Source organism: Nyctereutes procyonoides, unplaced genomic scaffold (assembly GCF_905146905.1).
Source record: "Nyctereutes procyonoides isolate TBG_1078 unplaced genomic scaffold, NYPRO_anot_genome, whole genome shotgun sequence".
Taxonomy (NCBI): Eukaryota; Metazoa; Chordata; class Mammalia; order Carnivora; family Canidae; genus Nyctereutes; species Nyctereutes procyonoides.
The window spans coordinates 48,859,989-48,872,880 of NW_026575146.1; the positions used below are offsets into that span (position 1 = coordinate 48,859,989).

At 38.6% G+C, this 12,892-nt stretch overlaps 1 protein-coding gene across 2 annotated transcripts in view; it reads right to left on the reverse strand.

Moving 5' to 3' along the window:
• Nucleotides 1-12,892, reverse strand: part of PCSK5 (proprotein convertase subtilisin/kexin type 5) — a 440,983-nt gene that overhangs the window by 259,039 nt on the left and 169,052 nt on the right. The gene's annotated exons all lie outside the window — the stretch shown is intronic.

Genomic DNA, 12,892 nt, shown 5'->3' on the forward strand with positions numbered 1-12,892 from the left:
ATACAAGGGTAGAGGGCGAGACAAAGGGTGGCCTGCCCCCCATGTAGGCGAGAGAATATATAGATGCTGCCGCCCAACTATCCACCAGGCATTCTGACCTTTATGCATGTGTGTATAGTTTATGATTAAAGTCCCAGAAATAAACTAATTTGTGGGTTAAAAACACCATAAAGATCTATGCTAAAGATCTATGGGGTTAATCTGAAACAATTAACAATTCAAAGATTTATTTACTACAGATGCACAGCAGATTCCCATTAGTGTGCAATATTCAGAAAAATCAAAACATATGTGGTAAAAGAAAATCTGGACATTTCTCCAAAATTCAGAGTAATTTCAGAATTGAATCTTAATGTGGGCTGTAGGGAGAAGGGAAGGTGGGCAGAGTAGAATAAAGAGAAAAGACTCTTGAGGCACATATCTTCCCAAAGTGTATGGAATGATATTTTCTAGTTTGGTTAAGTATTGTGATTGCAACTGGTTATTTAAATATGGCTTTGGATGAAAAAAGAAAAAAAAATCTTCCAATTAAATTGGGTGCTAAGTTAAAAGTTGGTAAACTCAAGGCAAAACATTTTGTGAAATCCATAGAAAATCCATCTGACCAAATGCTATTTTTTTCCATTGTGTACTTAATTGTACATGTGTTTCTTTTCATGTATGCCTTACAAAAGTCAACTTATAATACCCCATAATTGTATAACTAAAGGCTAGAAAGGAACTGGATTTTCTTGTGGTTCCAGAGGTGAGAAAAGGCTACCTTAGGCTGCATTACCAATTAAATCTTACACCTGAGGCTAGGTTTTGAGGTTTGATGGAACCAAATTTCTTTCTTTAAAATGGTGTGATAATTCTTTAGCCAATGCAGTTAGGTTTTGATATTTTAATATTACTTTCTTTCCCATGTCGCCTAGAAAATATTCTTAAAGGGGCATGCATAAGTGACTAGAGACTCCTGAAATTTACAAAAAAAAAAAAAAAGGTGGCTGGACATTGTGCTGGTGCTTTCACAAATATGGGTTGATTTAGGGCAACACCAGCAAGTAAAATATGTATTTTACAGATTAGAAAACCGAGTAACGCTAAGTAATATGTAAGCCATCAGAATTTGGAGGAGAAAGGGGACTGAGGTCCCAACAAATCTGATCAGAAGACATGTATCTGTATGTGCCAACATGAAGAGACAGGACGATACAACACATGATGGGTAGGATGAGGAATTTTCCTTTATCTGCGATGTCTTCCATAGCCTGTGTGCCCAATTACCAAACCCCCTACAACACTCCAATCCCCATCTTTTTTCGATATTTGTTCTTTTGGTGAGAAAAGAGCACCACCCTCTAAGGAAGCTCTTCCAAACCTCGAACACAGATAAAGGGGATTCAGGCCAGAAGAGGCAGAGGAAAGACAAAGATAGCCACAATATTTTGTAGCTGAGATATGAAGAAAGAGTTGTTCATTTTTTTTAAAACAAAATCAATCATCTTTTTAACAAAATCAATCTTATTCTTTAATGGAGCAGGTTCATTAGCAGAAATAGGTCTGGTCTAGAAACATAATAGGCAAGACAGCAACAACACACTTCTGAAAGGTATTTGTAGCACTTCCACAAAATCTTTCAATATTCTAAAATATATATTGCTTTTTAAAGCTAATAACTCTTTGACTCTGGGGCACCTGGGTGGCTCAGTCGGTCATGATCCCAGAGTCTTGGTATTGAGCCCATGCTGGGTTTCCTGCTCAATGAGGAGTCTGCTTCTCCCTCTCCCTCTGCCTCTGCCCCTCCAGAGGTATGGTCATCTTCTCTCTCAAACAAATAAAATCTTAAAAAAAATAATGCTTTGAAGCATTATCATCAGTAGGCTAGATGATTCACATAAAAACAAAAACTTCTTAAAGGTGATCTAAAATGTAATCCAAAAAGAAATACAATACATAACTGAGAACAAATCAGAAGCAGATGGTCACACAACTTCCAATGCCTTGGAGACAATTCTGGTTGAAGTTGGTGGGACAAAGTCTTTGGGAATGCACCAAGAGAATGCAGCCATGGTGCAGATTCAGTAAGATGTCTTTGGGAAAGCCTGGGATTTGTTTCTCTAATCAGTTCACTGGGGCAAGATGGGGACTGTGGTAGGGAAACTCATTACAGTTGACCCTTGAACAACTACACGAATCCACTCATATGTAATTTTTTTTTATATAAATACAGTACAACAGTGTAAATGTACCTTCCCTTCCTTACGATTTTCTTTTCTCTAGCTTACTATATTGTAATTCAACAGTATATAATACATATAACATACAAAATGTATGTAATTGTGTGTTATCGGTAAGACTGCTGGTCAAGTAGTTAAGTCTTGGGAGAGTCAAAAGTTACACAGGGAGTTTTGACTTTGCAGAGGGTCAGTGTCCCTCATTTCTACATTGTTCAAGGGTCAGCTGTAAATGAGACTCATTTGAACCCAGGGTATCAAGTGAGCTACTCCCCACCAAAACACAAGGGAATCGAAGAAGACAGATAGTGAGATACTCTTAAAGAGTAAAAGAGTAAAAGATGTGTTGAGGGTTAGAAATCTATAGGTTAAGGGCTATTTTATCAGAAACAATCCTACGCCAAAATGGTAACTTTGTCAGTCGTGACTGTGGTGTCTTCCTTCACCCAGAAAATATGCACGTGCAACCCTTATTTCTATGATCTACTTACTCTGCAAGTCAGAGTGTCTGACATAAAGAGTATACAGGTTTCACTTAATTCTACTTCTGCTCTCAGAATATTTTATTATTGTGCTCTAAGGATTATTAAGTAAAACAGAGGAACTATTTGAAGTATTTTTAAATCAATTAATTAATTAATTCATTCATTCATGAGGGACAGAGAGGCAGAGACACAGGCAGAGGGAGAAGCAGGCTCCTTGCAGGGAGCCTGATGGGGGACTTGATCCTGGGATCTGAGTCAAAGGCAGACGCTCAACCACTGAGCCACCCAGGTACCCGACTATTTGAAGTATTTAAAAACCAAACCATCATCAATGATGGTTTATTTGGTAATTTGAGTGCAGCCATCAGCTCCTAATTCCTCTAATCTCCAAGCAAAAGTTCTAGGATTGAAAATACTTAACAGTGCTTCCCAAAGATGATTTCAACAGAGAGCCAACAAATAAGAGTGTCCTCCAGCAACACCTGTTGATGGTCAACTTTCCTTTGGCCCCAGTGCCTCCCCACACTGCTATTCTTAATCTTTCCACACCTGCTGTAGCTTGTCCACTGCCCAAATTACCATATAGCCCTAACTTGAATTTGTGGAGGAAGGACCGTCAAAACATCCATAGACTAACTTACAAAAAGTACTCCGTGGGCAGCTCTTCACTATTCTCATTCTATTCTACTTACCCTGTCCAAGCATGGTTGATGATTGAAAAAGACTGAAAATACACATACAGTTATTTTTTTTTTTAAGTACTAAAAGTGAGGTGAAGAAGCCTTTTGTGAATGGTAAGCTGTTTCTCCCCATTTTTGTCTTCCTACCTTTTCTTGTGTCATAGGACTTCACCCTCTCTTCCCCTCCATGTCAGCCTCACCCACCTTTTCCACTCCCCATCAGACTTTCTTCTGATTTGCTGTGTATACAACTGGTAGCTAAGCCATGTATATTAAGCATTTTTCCATGTTCTGTAGGTTTTTTAATACATTGAAAATATCAGATGTAGTTATTAGCAAGCATATTAGTTTTACCATGCACAAATGAAAAGCCATTTTATACACATCACAAACATACCAAGCGTAGCCAACTTCCCTTTATGAAGGAATAGAGAACTCAATCTGTGATCATGGAATCAACTATTGGCGAAAATAGATGCAAGCAAATCTGGCGAAATGATAAATATGTTTACACTTATAAGCTACATTTGGGGTCTTTTTGCAACATTGTTCATGTTCTAGTACCTGAATGAGCAGCATGATGTCTTTAATTCAGGGAACCTAAAGGTAACTTTATTTGTTTTCTAAAAGGACACTTGGAATAAATAAAGGGCCAAAACTAGCATAAAAATTAATCAATTCTGTAAATGCAAAACTCCCTTAGACTCAGGTTCCTGATAAAAAGCTATATTTATGTTTATCATGTAAACAGAAAACAATTTTTAAAAAACGAGCTGCTTATCTGCCAGAATATAAATTCAATAGAACTTCAACTCACAAAACAAACAAACAAACAAACAAACACAAAAACTTCAGCTCACTAAAGGCCTGGTAAGACCAATCCTGTCCTGGAGCTGCCTTTTCTTCAGGAGGTTGACACTGAGGATTTGTACACATAATACAGCTTCTGACACTTTATCACCACAGTACACAATGGTGTGACCCTTGGCTCCCAATGACAGTATTACAACAGTGTAGATTTCTTTTACTTTATTTGCAAAGTATAACTGCAAGAAGAAAATCAGTCTTTCATGGAGAAAAGGCAGACTATCTAGCAGGAACTAAAAACCAGGTACATTTACTAATGGAAATAAATATGCTTTCAAGAGAAGTATTTTATTCCTATTATCCTTTAGATATTCTGTACATTTAAGAATTTTTATAATGCAAATGCGGAGTGGAATAATGAGCTATGGATATTACTTAGAACTGGACACATAAGAGGTTCATACGTTGAAATTTTAAATTCCTCTATCAGTAAACTAAGGAGATGAAGGTCGCAGAGCCAATTAGTAGCAGAGCTAGAACCAGATGGGTCCATTCCCACCTCGACTGAAATGCTCATGCCCAATGACTAGTACTGCCATGAGGTGTTTCTAAAAGTACATAATAACATGGTTTAGGGAAACCTTCTTAACAATAGTGTACTGGACAAAACAAAACAAACTTTTCTCTTCCTGCCTTATCTTACCTGCCAAATCAACAATTCCCAAATAATTGTCTATTAATATTTTCTCTATGGTCAATTCATAATGGTCAATCCTTCATTTTTTTTTTCTCAGGCCTTATCTTCCTTACTGACTCACTGAACCTCAGCAAATCCAAGTTATGATTTACTTCTTGTCACTCCCACAGCCTCCATGATTGGAGTTCTATTCAAGTTGTTTTCCCAGGACCTTAGGATCTTGAATACTGGCTGGGAGGAGGAACATGCAAATTAGGTTTCTCAATTCCTCATTCCAAGCAGCTATAACAATACATGCAAATCTTATATACTCTCTGAAATAATCACAGTCAATACTTAACAGCACCAATGCAGCCATTTCAGGTACACCTACTATCCCAGCATTCCCATTTTGGGGAGAAAAAGAAGACCTACATAAGAAAAGTTTCTATATCTTGGATCATCCCAGAGCAAAAGCAAAATCAGGCTCAGGACTGTTTCAGGAGAGATAGGTTTATGAAACTGAGGACATTGCTGATATTAATGTTCATTACCTATTATGAAACTGCCCAGAAAGATACCACACCTTTAAATTTCTGTTAAAGGAGTAAAATTTGAAAGATTCCTTTCACGGAGGAAAAAAATATTTACTATGAACAGGGGTATGAATGGAATTTATACCATTTGGAAAGGCGTTTGGAAAGGAGACAAGGGATACTCTAGCAGTAATGAAAAAAGGTGCCTGGGTGGCTCAGTTGGTTAGGCATCTGCCTTCAGCTCAGGTCATAATACCAGGGTCCTGGAATCCTGCGGACTCCCTGCTCAGTAGGGGTGTCTGCTTCTCCCTCTCCTTACGCCTCTCCCCCTGCTCGTGCTCGCTCTCTCAAATAAATAAAAATATTCAAAAAAAAAAAAAAAGAGGAAAGGTATATATTCTTCTCTACATTAGCTTACAGAATGCCTCACTATGGTGGACTGGTCCCAACTGCCAGCTCAACTCAGAGACAGCAAGCAAGCTGTTCCTCTCCAAAGCTCACCGGTGGGTCTGAACATCACAGGCCATGAAATAACTCCATGAAATAACCACTTTGGTCTTTTGTGAAGCAGCCCATAACATTTCTGAAATAAAGAAAATCAGTCCTTCACAGTTTCTTCCCATAAACACAATCCTAACTTCACTGAAAGCAAATCACACTTCTGCTAGGATTACACTTGATATCAAGCTTGTATTATTTACAAGATCCTGTGGCGGGTACTCTGGGGTCCTTAAAGATGCATCAAGCGTGGCCCTTCCTCTGAGGAGAAGACCAGCAGTAGGTCTGAGCACTGCATTTGTCTGTCATGAAGACAGACGGCTCCACAAAATAGGCATTATCAGTCTTTCCTTTGGGAAGCAGAAGCTCTGATAACTTAGCCACTTGACCCGGGTCAAAACACTGGAGGGAAACCAAAAAGATTTCAACCCAGCTCCCTGTGAATTTCAGGTCAGTACTTTCTACATTGTCACAGCTTGTGCCCAGGGAGGCGGATCAAGAGACAATACAGTGAAGTTCAGCATATGCCAAGTCAGTTTGCTCCAATGATGTTTCCCAGGACTTCAGAGAAGAGAGCATCCACTTCAATGACCATAACTATAGCTACCGTTAGCAGAGAGTGAATATGCACAGCCAGACCCATGTGATGCACCTGACAGGAGTGGATTCACACAGCCTGGTGGTGAAGAAGTAGCCAAGGGAGAGCCACATTCATGCTTCTTAATGGTCAGGTTACCTACTCTGCGAAGACTCAGCTTCCAAATCTTTTTTTTTTTCTTCCCCGGGGCTCCAAATGCGTGGTGGGGGCACCAGGGAAGCCTTGTGGACAACCTAACACAGGAGCCCGGAGCTTGGGGTGGACGCAGGCAAGGTCGGGCTAGGGGGAGAAGCCTCCCTGTGGGCGGTGACATCCTATGAAGACCATTGTTATGCCTAACCCAAGTGGCTAGAATTCATAGTAATCATAATGTTTACCATCCTGAATATTAAATTTGATTGTTTTCCTCCTTCAGAGGGGACTGTAAGCTCAGGTCAAGGGAACAAAATCTGCTATAAAAGTGTACACACTTTAAAATCATTTGATATTATCAACTCACTTCAATTTATCCTTGTTTATTTCACAGTGGCCTTTTTTATCATGGTCACTCCAAGTTATGTTAAAGAACATTTCTATCACCTTTCTTAAATTTATGCTCTGAATCACAGAAATGCAGGTTTGGTACGGACTTTAACTTGACCTATCCAATCCCTGTATGACATCCAGACTACACTAGAATGGTAAGGGCTTCATGCCCTCCCCGATATGTCACTATATATAGAACAAAATGAGCAAAAAGAGAAAAACGATGGCTACTGATATCTAGTTAATCCATAAGGAGAACAGAGGGAATTAGAATGGCATTTGCTAAAGTTAGTATAAACTACTTACAGAGTCAATCTCTAAACTAAAACTGAAAACAATGTGACAATAAATAAATGACATTTGCAATTTACACAAGGGTAGGAGAGATTAGTGCTCCTTTCTATGCAAATATATCACAGTTCACAATAACCCAGGAATCTAAAACTGATACTTGGATGGCAGATAACTTTGTTAAGATTATAGAATGTGAAACCACATCGCGTATATATATTTATATTTATAAAGACAAACAATTCTGTTTCCAAAACGGAAAATGTTAGATTGAGTCCATTTGGCAAATCACTTCTTAGCTTTGTTACAGCCCTAAGGACACAGAGTTCCACCAGGATATAGTTAGATACTAATGGAGGATTATTAAACAAACTCCAGTTAAAGTCAATTGTGATTAAGTGGAACCAATATTAAATAAACTCCTTTGTCTATCTTTGCCTATCCATATACCATTCCAAAGTTTTAAAACGTTTGCCAACTAATTCAACAGCAATCTGTCATTTATTAAAATGCGAACTGGTACCAAGCCTGTTACAGCTAGATGTGTATCAGACAGAAATATATTCTTCCCAAGTGGAATTGGTTAATTTTATTATGATTATTATTACTGCGTTTATTATACAAGCTCATTATACCTTTTCTCTCCCCTTCTGGTGAACATATGCCTTTAATTTAAGGATTGGAGGAATGTGTGTATGTGCACATGTGTGTATATAAGGGACAGTGTATGACTGTAAAGCAACTCTGTTTTCAGCAAGTATTCCAAATATCCAATCAGGTATAAAATCTGGTAAACTGAAAAGGAAATAGATGATAGGAAGGGGATATACTAATCAGAGACTTCATAAAAGACTCAACAGCCAGGCATGCACTGTATAGATGTTCATTAAATGTCCTGGTTTCCATCTGGAGTTCCTGAGAAGAACAGAGAGAGGATGGGAATGAAGGGAGATGAGAGGCCAATGATTCAGATTTCACCCAATTTTGTTTCCCCATCCTTGATATTGATTCTGCTATGAATACATTGGTACGCTTTCATTGATAATCCCCAAGCCTAAAAAACCCAAAGAACAATGATCTGAAATTGAAAGTATACCAGTAGATAGCACAGTAAAGAAAATTCTAGAATCTGCTCCTATAATACGTGCAATGAGGTACATGATTTCTCCAGATAAAAGAGTAAGATAAATGCCAAATTAGTGCTTGATATGTAGCAGGGACTTGAGAAATATTTCTCAGTAAAATAATAAGGGAAGTACTGGTAATCTGAGTGTAGGATTTCCTGACTACAAAAAAACCCCGAAAAGATTCAGTCCCAATTTTTGCTTGTTTCCCGAAGGATGTTATAAAATACCCTTGTCAGGAAATTGTGAAAACCTGTCAATGCATGAGATGCCTGCTGACGAATGTAAAAATGCACCCAATATTAATTAAGTTTAATAACCCAAATGGGGCAAAAAAGAGGATTGTAAGGCAACTAGACTGAAAACAAAAGTTTTATAATTGTATGCTGTGTAGTCTGTCCTTATTGCTTACGAGATTCTAGAAACTGAGGGGTCTTGGGGAATTTGCTTGGCACTTTATTTAGAACATTTATTCATCATTACACAGTGAGCTTCCCAAACACAACAACTGAGTGTTACTCATCTTTCACTACTACCTAGCAAAGTACCTACTAGAATATTGATAATCACACAGTGAATGTCTCCTGAATGCAATCAGGAATAAAAAAAATGAATAAAGACTATCAAAGAAAACTTCAGGCAGTTAGCTTCTTATTCTGATATCAAACCTTGGGTCACTTATATCTAAAACACTGTCAACTGACTTACTTGTTTTGTAAAATCATTTTCCTATTTAGAACTGCCTGGGCAGACAAACAAAGAGTTTTCCCCAAAGGAAGGCTTTGCCAGTCATAACTAAGGAGCCAGGCCATATGTTTACCATGGTGACAGGACATGTAATCGTGTCAGTTTGAATGAGAGTAAGGTATAAATGGTCCTTTCCTTTGACGACATGCAAGATTTTGATTCTGAGATTGCTGGAAAGATTGTGAGAGACCTTTGTGCCCTATTAAGAAGCTTAGAATATTCCTTGTTGAAAAAAAAAAAAAGAATATTCCTTGTTGGTCCTAGGGAGAAGTGATAAGTTTTAAAGAGAAGACAAATGACAAGATTTACATAAAAAAAAAAATACTTCTTTGGCTGCAGCATTCATGCTGAATTGAAAGTTGAAGCTCAAGCCAGGAGGACGGAAGCTTTGGAAGGATGCTATGGCTCAAGTCTGTGTGAGAGATGCTGGTTCTAATTGTGAGGACAAGGGGACACATTCCGTAGACTTTTAGGAAGTAAGACAGGAAAGAAAGATGTACTGGATGACTAGCCTGAGGAAAAGAAGAAATCATCCATTTTAGGAAGGTAGATAGGATGACCCATAGTGAAATCAACCAGTGAAAAAAATACAAATGTCGGTAAAAATCATTCAACCAAATTGCTTCCAGTTCTAATGTTCTGATTCTAAAGGCCTAATAGGTTTAGCTGAACTTTTGTAAAGCAATTCCAAACAGTTTAAAATGAAATTAAATTTACACCAATTCAAAATGAGTCACAAAAATAGAAGTTTTTCTGTGGTTAAAGTTTAGAACATTAAGTAAATCAAGTTACACACAGTTCTTTACTGTGGAACTTCTCAAAGCCTTTAATATGCTTTTAAGTTTTGAAAGGGAGCATATAAGAAGTGGTGTTTCTCAAGTCTCCTTGATAGCAAAATCCTTCACCCATCCCTTTTTGGGCATTTTATTAATTAGTGTTTTACAGAATAGACATCAGCAAATATTCCCTTGGATATGCTGTCCCATTTATTTTGGCCATTCCTTAATAATAATCTCAAGACTGTAGATTTACCTTCTTTAAGGATGACTCAGAACTATGAAATGGATTAATCCACTAACCTAGAAATTTTGGACAATTAAGACTTTTTAGAGTATTCTGCACGATTAATTAGTATTTCACTTTTATTACCCTGGCCTTTTTAGAAGTGATAATGATTAAGACTCAAGACATAATTAGAGACTTTACAGCGTTCCAGAAACTCTGCTGCATATTTTACAGGCATTAATCACATAATCCTCACAACAGTCCTATAAAGTAATTACTAGCATTTAGCTCCATTTTATAGAGGAACAAACTGATTCTCAGAGAGGCTAATTAACTTGAACATGGTAAAAGTGTACTGAAACCCACTAGAGAGTCTGAACCTGTAGTCTGTGTGCATTAATCACCAGAATACACCATGTATGTTAGTAACTCATTTCCATATTATTAATAAAAAAAACAATGCAAGTGTGATCCTTACATAAATTCACTCAGTATATGCAGCAAACTGGCATGGAATTCACTCACACAGTCACAGTCGTTCACTCATCACTAAACAGATACTATTTTAGATACTTGGGATATAGCACAGAGCAAAACGCTCCATTTGGGGGTCTTTATAGAGGAAACAATTCATCCACAAGATAGGAAAATACACTAAATAGAAAGAATGAGGGGTTCTGAAGGGTTGGAGCGTGTGTATTTGATTGGGGACCAGAAGAAGCAGGCAGTTTTCCTTGCCAGGAGGGATCAGAAAAGAGCCCTGGGTTTTACATAAGAAAGTCACTGTGGTCTTGACATGAACAGCTTCTGGGCTGTGAGGGGTCAGGGTTCTGATGAGTGGCTTCAAGAGACAATGGAAAAAGAGCTTGTAGAGGACAAGTATGAACCATGGTATCAAAGAGGGGGGGAAAAAAGAAATGAATCAGTAATTGGAAAAACCGAAGAAGACCGCAGAGAGTCTCACTTCTCTCTTCTGAGAAAGAACTGACAGGAGGTGGATGGCAGTCAGACAGACAAGAGGCAAGTTTAGTTGATGATGAGAGAAGAGAGAACTGATCGAGCCATGTCTTTAGGGAGGCGAGAACCTAAGGCATCCAGTGAGGAAATGGAGGAGGTGGGTTTAGGTAGAAGGTGAGAAATTAATTCACCAGTAACAGGAGAAAAGCTCCGATGTGTGGTCACGGACGATACAAGGAAGTCAGATGCACCAAATCAAGTGGAAATGATGACATACAAAGTAGTGTATTAGATTTCTTTGAGGCTCACATTCTGACTTTAGTTCTGCGGATACCTGTGTTCTATAAAATTGGTGAGAACAGGATTTATCTTATGTGACCATCGTGAAGATTCAAAGTTATCTATTTTGGATCTCAGAGGAGTGACCATCCTCTAAGAGACTGGCAAATGTTAAGTGTTTTAGTATCATTACTATTATTACGATTATTATTATTACTATCATCATCATCCATCATCATCAATTGTACACCACTCAAATTATGTACCTCCGATTCCTGCATTTAATTTTATAGCTCCTAGGCATCAAATAAATTGCAATTTCTGGGGGAAAAGAGCAAACTGTCACTGGTAACACGGTTTGTTCAACATAGGTTCGTCTAATGTGACGCTGGCACCTTAATTCTGAAGGTTATAAATTGAATCAATTCTGATTTTGTTAGTCTTTGAAAAGAGTGTTACATTTTACTGAACCAAATGCTCATCTTATAGTAAACAAATAGGGAGCATTTTGAAATCCAATATTTGCTACGTTTTTTGATTAGCAAGCAGAAGGAATGGACATGATCAATACTTGGATTCCGTGAGCAAAATATATTTCCTTTGTGAAAATCTGTCTTGATACGTAGGCTTTTCCCTCCTGCCACACCCCTCGCTACTTGTCCTGATGTTGCTGCCACCCTCCCCTGGCTTATCACCAACTCTTCCCTGGACCATTTCAATCTTCCACAGGAGGAATCCTCCCTGCCCCTCTCCCAGAGAGTCCATTTCCTGTACAGCAGCAAGCTCTGAAAATTTTGTGTCCCTGCAGGCCACTGCTCAGAAAACCTCTAAGGGTTTTCTGCAATGCAATAAAATGCAAACCCCCATCTGTAGTTTATATATGTTTTATAATTTTTTAAAAAATATTTTATTTATTTATTCATGACAGACACACAGAGAGAGGCAGAGACACAGGCAGAGGGAGAAGCAGGCTCCCTGCTGGGGGACTGATGCAGGACTCGATCCCAGGACCCCGGGATCATGATCAGAGCCAAAGGCCAACACTCAACCAGAGCCACCCAGGTGCCTCCATCCATGGTTTAGAAAGCCCTGCTGGGCTGGCCCCTGACTACCTCTCTAAACCACCTCCTACTGTCTGCTTTCCGTCCACATTGCTCCCATCACTCAAATCACTATTTTGTTCTGTGAACGAACAAACCCCCATCATCCTCCACTCTGGTGTTTTGCTCTAGCTGTTTCTTCTGCAGAAAACATTCCTTCCACATAACTGGCCTTTTCCCATTTACATTCCTACTCATGGATCACCTCAGAGAGGACTCCCCATCCTCCTGAACTACAGCAATTCTGCTTTGCCCCCCTACCCGTTCATCTCATTTAGAACACTTATCTTTAGCGGGTGGTCTTGATGGTTTGTTTCCCGGCTTGTTGCTAGAATGTATGGACTTTTATGTGTTGCATATAAAATTTA